Here is a 9819-nt window from a genome sequence, read left to right on the forward strand (position 1 = left end):
CTCCCCCACCACACCCAAAAAAAAAAAATTGGATTGAAGTTGAAAATTTATTGATGCAGACTGATTTAATTCAATAATACAATAACAATTATCTGATCCGTACATTGATAACCTGTTGTTGTAAACATCATGAGGACTTTTGATAAATTGTCGGAATGGGGTCCTGATATGTAACTGATAACTGATTTATTGGTCTTGATTTCACAGTTGTCTAATAGCATCAATATCAAATTCCTGCCTGAAAACATTCCAATAGAAAATTCCAGAGTTCTGTAATCAATAATAATCCTCAGATTTCTTTTCAAATTGAGCTCGCTTTTGTAGAGATGTACTGTAATAAGGGTCTTTATTTAATAGAAAGTGAAGTTAAAATTGATTTAATGTCTATGAAACATAGAACTGCTCACCAAAACATTGCATAACTTTCAACATTTGCTAAAAATGTTCTTGCCTTTCTCATTCACTCTAAAATTCGTCAATCTAATCCCGACCCGGAGGGCCGAGTATCATATGCCAATCGACTCAGTTCGTCGAGATCGGAAAATGTCTGTGTGTATGTATATGTCTGTATGCGTGTATGTGTATATGTGGAAAAAAAATTGACCTCTGTTTCTCAGAGATGGCTAGACCGATTTGCACAAAGTTAGTCTCAAATGAAAGGTACAACCTTCCCATCGGCTGCTATTAAATTTTCTATTGATTGGACTTCCGGTTCCGGAGTTACGAGTTGAAGAGTGCAATCACACAGCAAATTCCCATATAAACTGAAATGAAAATTTTTCAAAATCAAATTTGTATTTTGGATGCCAAATGACTTTAAAATGCATGAAACATTAAAATGCATGACAAAAATTGACTTTTTTGGACTTTGGTACATTTTTGCCTTTCTCATATAGAATGGTTATGCAATCACTCTAAAAATCGTCAATGATACCGGCCCGGAGAGAATATGCAGTGAGGGGTTGCTACTTAAAATTAAAACTAGTTTAAAATTTGTTAACAAGTTGAAAATTTTCGGCAGGACCCGGATCTTCCGGATCTTTCTCCATAATCCGCCGCTGGTTTCAAGCGATGTTTCAGTATCACATAGTATCTCAAGATCGTAGCTGTCGATCCGTTGTATGTATGTGCAAATCGCACTGAACATGTAATATTCATTTCCACCATTGTATTGAACATAACCAGCCATGGAATCGTAGTCTGGACAAATTAGACAAGCACAATTGCACCACTAGGTGGATTAAAACAGGTTTTTATTTTGGGAATGCGTCGAGTTGAGACGAAAACGTAATATGATTAATAACGAGGATAACACTTTCCGAATGTAGAGAGAAATTTATGAAAAATGACGATTTCCATTCGATTCTAGCAGGTCCTGATCGATTTTGATGGGCATTTGATTTTTGTTGTATGACCAATTATATGTATAGGTCAAATGTTCAAAAACAGTAATTTAAGGTCAAGATAGCATCATTTTGAAACCGCCAATTTCGGAAGTTTAGTATCTTCAATGAGTTTTACAAACGTTAAACAGCGCATCATTTGATAAAATAATTTTGACGATATATCGTCCAAGAAGTATTTATGGTGAATTTTCTCGGGTTAATATTCATGACAAGTCTCAACAAATTCGCTAAAGACACGAACTCTGTTACTATTTTCTGAAAAATTAATTCTGCATAATTTTATAACTTCAAAAATTACGGTTTCGGAATTATGCCGTTTGGACAGTAAGATCGATTTTCACCAAACCCCCACCAAACCGAATTTCTGGCTACACCGCTGACTTCCAGTAAGTAAAAACAAAGTCGTTCTACACTCGTTCACAAGAAACGTCTTCGAATGCTGAATATCTATTATAATACATTAAAACCCCGATTTTATCAGCCAAATATGAACATCTGTTTGATGGGCTCTAGCAGACGAACAAGACAGAATTCGAGTAAATCCTTTCTTGAGCACGTTTTCCTTATCATGGAGATGGAAATATGTAAAGTAAAAAGTTCATCATAATCAGAAATAGTTATCAGACTACATCAAGGGACGGGAAGAATATTTTAACAGCTTCAGTTTATTATAAAGAAAAAAATTTCCCGATTTAGTCAATGTACCCATTTTATCAGCCTAAAATACACCATGAGACTGATAAAAATGGGTCTTTATTGCATGTATTATTCACTGTGTTTCACATTAATAGGTATATTTCACTTTTGGGGATTTTTTTATTGCATCGAACTACAACAATTTTTAGGTAGTTTTCAAGGGGTTCTTCCAAAATTTTGCGAACCTATTCCAATTCGTATACCAATTAATCGGTATACTTAAGGGTTTATATGTTGCAGATAGAGAAAATACTGAATTTTTTTTTCCTACACAATATTACGAAAGCAATTTTTCTTAATAAGTTTGTGAAAATTATAAACTATTTGAAATTTTTAAATAGTTTTATTTTTTATTTAACCGTGATTTTTTTAATAAATAGTGACCATCGCTTCACAACGTAGTCTATTTCTCATGGCTTGCGGTGAGCACGATCTCTCGAATTGCTGAACTGAAAATTATGGAATAGAAATTAATTTTTAGTATTCTTTACAGATTTAACTAGCCGCGCAGATAGCTCTGAATTAGACCCGCTGGTGCCCTAAGACGATTTCGCTAGATTTTCAGAGCACTGTGCACCCAGTGTATTAACGCAAGTGACGGAAGGTTATCGAAAAGTTTCGCGAAAATGAAAATTTCAGTAATGATGATGATTTTCCCAAACGGTTCGTTTTCGAGAGGTTTTTATTTGTTCTTTGGCATTAGGATTAGCGATAATAATTCAAATCAAGGATACTATTGGGAAGTTACCTTTAGAAAAAGTCGATGTCGAAGTAAAATTTGGAACTATGCACGCATGCACTTCAGAGATAGCGTGATATCAGGAGCTGCGATTTCATTAAATTTTCTTAGTTCTCAGTCGCGTTGGAAATTTGAGTAAAGTATAAACTTCAAATCGATTAAAAAAAATCGATTTTTTTGGCTCAGTACAATATATAAATTTAGTTTTCCCACCACAATTTAGATATTTAGATATTTTATGGGCCATTTTTTCGCTTTCCCATTGATTTGGTTTGAGATTTCTAGCACTGATGTTGTCCTATGCTGATTTGAGCGAATCTTTGAGTCCTGCCACTATCCCATGTAATATGTGTTATCAAAAACATCGCGAAGCATCATGTTCTAAATGTTCTCAAACGATATAATTTTTCCGAAGAGAGTGATAAGAGTTATAAGAAATGTCTCATCACACTGTTAGGTGGATTAAAAGCGTTTTTCGTTATGACTTCATTTTTTATATATTATTTTCTATTTGATTATATTGTTTTGTTTACATTACATTTCAAATTTAGTATATGGGATGTTGACTTTTCATCCCTCATTATGAGTTAATTCGTGTCGTCATCTTGTAGCACTCAATATGCGTCTTTCCCCCACCCCCCATCCATCCAGTGGGCAGTGTTGCCACAACTGCATTTACAGCTTTTCATCAATAACACTAGTTTACAAAATAAAATTAAAAATCAGAACTTCAATAAGTAATCTCCATTTTCGATGTAAAATTCTGTGCTAAACCCGAAAATGATGCCCAAAAAATTAACAGTAGAACAGTTTTCAAGTTAGAATGAAAAGGCGGATTTCACCTTCAAAGAGAAAAGTCCGTTTAGTAAAATCCATATAACTTCGGTTATTGCGCATCAATATGAAATATAATTATGTTAAATTAAAGGTAAATGCATGTACTTTTGGTAGTCCGAACATTTTGTTTTGATGCGACTAATGGTTCTGACGTTATTTACGAGTTTGTAGAATTTTTTCTTAATTTTTCCACTTTTTTAACAAAATTGAGTGTTTGGTCAAGTTTTTGTGCAAAATAAAGTAAATTTAAAAATTGTATCTTTAGTGAGACTTATAGCCTGCTAATAACCGATGAAAACAGTGTTTCAAAAATCATTCCAATCAGCATGCGTTGAAAAAACGATAGTTTGACAAATGATTAAAATCCATGATTTCCATGAAAGAGTCACATGAGCAAGCTTAGAGTTTACCGGCGACTTAACCCTTTGTCGACTACCGCAGGAGTCAGGATCTTCTGGCATTAAAAATGCGAATCATCTGAGACTGCGGCATGTCCGTAAAGAGCGTAAAGTAACTTTGTACTTCATGCTGTCGGTTCCGGTTAACTGATCCTGAAATTATTATTATCAGAAGACTTGAATCATTTAGATAAACGAGGTCGAATATTACCCCAGATTAAATGCTCTCAAAGGGACCCTCCATAAATGACGTAGCATTATATGGGGGAGGGGAGAGTTTTGTATTTTGTGATGATGTGTGACGACAAGGGAATAGGAGGTCGTGTCATGCTAGGTAGCTATTTTAAACGGGAATAGGGGAGGAATTCCACGAAGATCCGTCCGAAAATCATTAAAATCGTGACCGACCATCTTAGATTCCGATGCAACTTTGCACGTTTCACCGTCATGGAAGACTAAATATTTTCCACAGGTAATAAGATTATTTTGACTCAAGAGCAACTTTTCAAAAGGGCGTAAACGTTTCTACATGTGTGAATTTCAAAAAAATTTTGTTCGATTACTATATTTTATACATCAAAACTATCTAAAAACGAGTTACAGGGAATGAATACTTCTGTCTGAAAAAATATACACTGAAAAAAATGTTGTCATTTTTCAAAAAAAAACAAAAATTTATGATAAAAATTTAAATTGCGAAAAAAACCATTTTTTTTAAATTTTTATATTTTGTTACCAAAAACCTAAAGAGAAAAGAAATATTTTGAATGTGATTGCATGATGGAGAAAAAATCGGTAAAATTTTTTTTCTAACAATAACTTCGTACATGTTTTTAAATTTCATACTAATTGACATATAAAATTGTAATTTAATTACAGAATATAATTCTAAGCACCATATAAAATCAAAATGCATTTAGTAAAAATCTTCCAAAATGCGATAGATTTCGAGATATTTGAAATTTTGCTCCTTCAAAAACAATTAATTCGTGTAATTATGCTCTTTTTAAAAGTTATTCGCGTTACCCCATCATAAAATGTCAAAAAATTAATGTTTCTCGTTTTAAAGACGTAAAAGCAACTTTTTTAGTGTATTTGGATCATGGAGAAACTTTCAATAAAAAAGTTTTCCTAACAACAACTTTTGATATATTTTTATAATTCTTACTATTTGCAGTCAAAAATACAATTTTCTTTTTGAATATGATTCTAAACGCCATTTTAAATCGAAATGCTCTTAACAAAAATTTTCTAAAATGTAGTAGTTCTCGAGATATTTTAACTTTTGTTTTAACAACACAATTATTTTGTTTTATTACGACCTTTTCATAAATTAGTCGCGTTTCTCCATCAACAATAATAGATTTTTCAAAAGGTCCGTAAACTTTCCTGCAACTTTCTCTTTGGCATCTAGGTGATATTGTGAAACATTTGAAAGTTACATGAAAACAACCAAAATATTATTCAACTATATAGTTTAATCATCAGACCCTATGGTTGAAATATATTTTGGTTGCTTTCATGTAACTTACAAATGGTTTACAATATCGCCTTCATGTCAAAAAGAAAGTTGCAGGAAAGTTTACGGGCCTTTTGAAAAACCTATTATTTTTGATGGAGAAATGCGACTAACTCATGAAAAGGTCGTAATAAAACAAAATAATTGTGTTGTTAAAACAAAAGTTAAAATATCTCGAGAACTACTACATTTTAGAAAATTTTTGTTAAGAGCATTTCGATTTAGAATGGCGTTTAGAATCATATTCAATAAGAAAATTGTATTTTTGACTGCAAATAGTAAGAATTATAAAAATATGTCAAAAGTTGTTGTTAGGAAAACTTTTTTATTGAAAGCTTCTCCATGATCCAAATACACTAAAAAAAGTTGCTTTTACGTCTTTAAAACGATTAACATTAAATTTTTCACATTTTATGATAGGGTAACGCGAATAACTTTTAAAAAGAGCATAATTACACGAATTAATTGTTTTGAAGGAGCAAAATTTCAAATATCTCGAAATCTATCGCATTTTGGAAGATTTTTGTTAAATGCATTTTGATTTTAAATGGTGCTTAGAATTATATTCTGTAATAAAATTACAATTTTGTATGTCAATTAGTATGAAATTTAAAAACATGTACGAAGTTATTGTTAGAAAAACTTTTTTACCGATTTTTCTCCATCATGCAATCACATTCAAAATGTTTCTTTTCTCTTTAGGTTTTTGGTAACAAAATATAAAAAATTTAAAAAATGGGTTTTTTCGCCATTTAAATTTTTATCATAAGTTTTTGTTTTTTTGAAAAATAACACAACATTTTTTTCAGTGTATATTTTTGACAGACAGAAGTATTCATTCCCTGTAACTTGTTCTCAGAGAGTTTTGCTGTATAAAATACAGTAATCGAACAAAAAAAAATTGAAATTCATACACGTAGAAACGTTTACGCCCTTTTGAAAAATTGCTCTTGCATCAAAATATTCCAATTGCCAGAGAATATCATGGAGATTCATACAGTGAACACACTTGCAAAGTTTCGTTCGAATCGACTATGGTCATATTTTGCGGTCGGCCGGTTTCTCATGGAATCCCTCGGGTTAACTTGATGTCACGACAATCTTACTCGTTTCACCTAACTAACATTGCTTTTTTATTTTTATTTTTTTAATTTTTGCGGGTTCTAGGGGGGGGGGGGTACTGTCAAGCTACGTAATTACCAGAGGGAATTTAGAGGTTTGTGACGAAATGCTACCAGGGGGGACGGGGTGTTAAAAATCGCTCAAAAAATGCTACGACATTTATGGATGGTCCCAAAACTCTTCATTTTATTTATTTTACAGAGTTGTTACAGAGAATCCCTAATTTATTTTTAAACAAACCCTAGATGGAGACTTCTCGGAACTCAAAAATTTCTATTTCACAAAAAATTTAATAATTTTCGCAATTTTCATCGGATTTAAACTGATAAGAGCTTATTTTCATTGGTTTTTAGCAGGCTTTAAGTTCCATCGGAAATATGATTTTTTGAATGGCTTTATCTTACCCAAAATCTTTATATTTCTTTAAAAATGAGGAAAAATTAAGGAAAAAGATCAACAAACTCATAATTATAACGTCTGAACCATTAGTCACACCAAAACAAAATGTTTAGACGACCAAACGTACATTCATTCACCTTTAATTTAACATGATTATATTTCATATCGATGCTCTTTAACCGAGGATATAAAAATTTCACTGAACGCACTTTTTATTTTAAAGTTGATTTTTTTAGTCCAGCTCGAAAACTGTTCTACTGTATATTTTTTGGACTTCATTTTCGGATTCAATACCCCACAAAACCCTAACTACATAAAAAAATGAACACCAGCTTACTGCTGAAAACTAGCGTAACATACTTTTAATTTAATTATCCTTCAGTTAATTGAAAAAATGGAATAATGAAGTTGAATATTTTTTTCTTTCAATTTTCATATTTGCAATGATTTTGACACATGAAAATGAAATGAACGTTTTTCGCATTTAAGTAGTAAAAATCACCTTTAATTCTAAAAGGAAATTCACCAACAAAATTAAAGGAAAAACACCATTACTAATCAGGAATCCATCCCATCTCAACCGGTACAGAGATTTTAGGAACAAAATACCCCAAAACCCTAACTTCGTATTTTTCAAGAAACGGATGTATTCCTATTCAAATACTAAGATTGCTCGCTTAAAAAATGTATGAGCTGTAATTTTCTAATGGCTAGTTCGAAAGTTCTAGCATTTTATGTATTTTTCCAAACTATGCTAAATTTAGCATCTGGGCTAACTTTGACACTTCGTTGCTGTTGTGCTATCTTATGACAAGCGCCATTTAGCACATTTCGAGAAAAACGATTTTTAAAGTTTGAGATTGAATATCTTGAAACTTATAAATGGTAAAAACAATTCAAAGAAGACAATTAATGCTTCTATCTATTCTGTATTAAACTCTCAAATATTACGAAGTTTGGTTGACTATGTCGCGAGTTTTCACTATAAATGTAAACAAAAGTCGCACTCACACGTGTCGTAGGCGTGTATTGATGACAAAATTTGTATGGCGTGTCATAATTGTGCATGGAAAATTTTCCATAGAAAAAAAGCATCAACTATTAACTTTTATTAATATCTTCGGCTTTATTCGGCCTAGAAACAATCGGTGAGATGCATTTTGAAGGAAACTGAGCAAGCAATCTAGAAAAAATAGTATTTTTTAATTACAGTGTTGCCAAACATGAAATATTGCCAATTTAAAAGCAAAACTGCATATTCCTCGCAATACATGTATTTTTATTTTGAAAATTATTATGCCATTGTGTTTCTCAGACATTTTTACATATAAAAACACCTAAAACTTCTACATTCCTTAATCGAATCCCAAGATACAGTGATTTAAAGCAAAAAACTGACAATTTCCCATCACTTTTTTCGATATATTTCAGTAACCAAGCAAAATTTCAAAATTCTGAAAACGCCATTTTGTAGAGAATTTTCAAATTAATAATGTGGCATATCTAACACAGTTTACCCCAAAATGGCGTTTGTCATAAGATAGCACAACAGCGACGACTTGTCACAATATGAAATGAGGCTTTGAGAAACACACAAAAAATCGCAATACTCTTCACTAACTTCGAAAGCTTTACTTTCAAAAAGTTACAAAATACGCCTAACTGAAAAATATTAGTTGTTAATTTGGTAGAAAATATTCCCTGTTGGACAAACAATGGACGTTCGCTAAAAAAAATTATGAGAAGGAGTCTTATAAAACAGACTGGAGAAAAATTCATTACGAATTTCCACAGAAATCAAAAGAGATACGATTTTGAAGAACGAATGATAAGGTAATCAGCCTAATTTGGACCCTTCCTTATTTTGGACGCTTTTCATACATTTGTCTACTTTACTGCCAATTCCTCCAAATTCTTTGGTGTGATGATGACAATTACATTCTTTGGGTTGTGTTTAAGTCTCAGTATTATTAGTTCATCTTTAAGTTCTCCAAATTAATCGAAATTCATAGTTGAGAAAATATCATCGAAAACGATTCATAATTCCACGACGAATCAGTACAATTAATTGTTTTTCAATAATTGGATTGTGCGTTTTATGTATTTGAAAAGGTTCGTTTGTAAATTTTTACTTTGAAATTTCAAATAAATAGTGTTCAAAATATGTCTTAAAATAATGGTACCAAATTATATTAGACGCTGCTTATGGATTTTATTTCTTAGTAACAGTACGTTTTATCATATTAGAATAATAGAAATTAGAGCAATTAAATGTTTATTATGTTTCTCTATTGTAGGGTAATAAGCAAAACTCGAACGTTCTGACAGAGAGATTTTCCTAATAATGACATTGCTAAGCATTCGTTAAGAAAATAAATCTAGTTGTGTCCTTCTCAGGCCAAGGAGCGGAAAAAGACCATGGAGCGGTATAGCATGAACAACATCCAGGTACAGTAACCCTCCCAAGACGCCAGAGCTCCACCCAATAAAAACATATTGGGCAATCTTCAAGCGGATCTTCAAGAAGACGCGAAAGACAGTTGTCAGCGAGATACAGTTTAAGGTTAACTGGCGTTCTGCGGCGAAGAAAGCGACCAAGGAGGCTGTGAAAACTTGAAGGACGGTGTCGAACGCTTGTTGCTGACTTGGCAGAAGTAGAAAGTAGACTAAATGTTTTTTTTTTGTTTTTCAGTCAATGCACAC

This window comes from Topomyia yanbarensis, chromosome 3 (assembly GCF_030247195.1).
Source record: "Topomyia yanbarensis strain Yona2022 chromosome 3, ASM3024719v1, whole genome shotgun sequence".
In the NCBI taxonomy this organism is placed as follows: domain Eukaryota; kingdom Metazoa; phylum Arthropoda; class Insecta; order Diptera; family Culicidae; genus Topomyia; species Topomyia yanbarensis.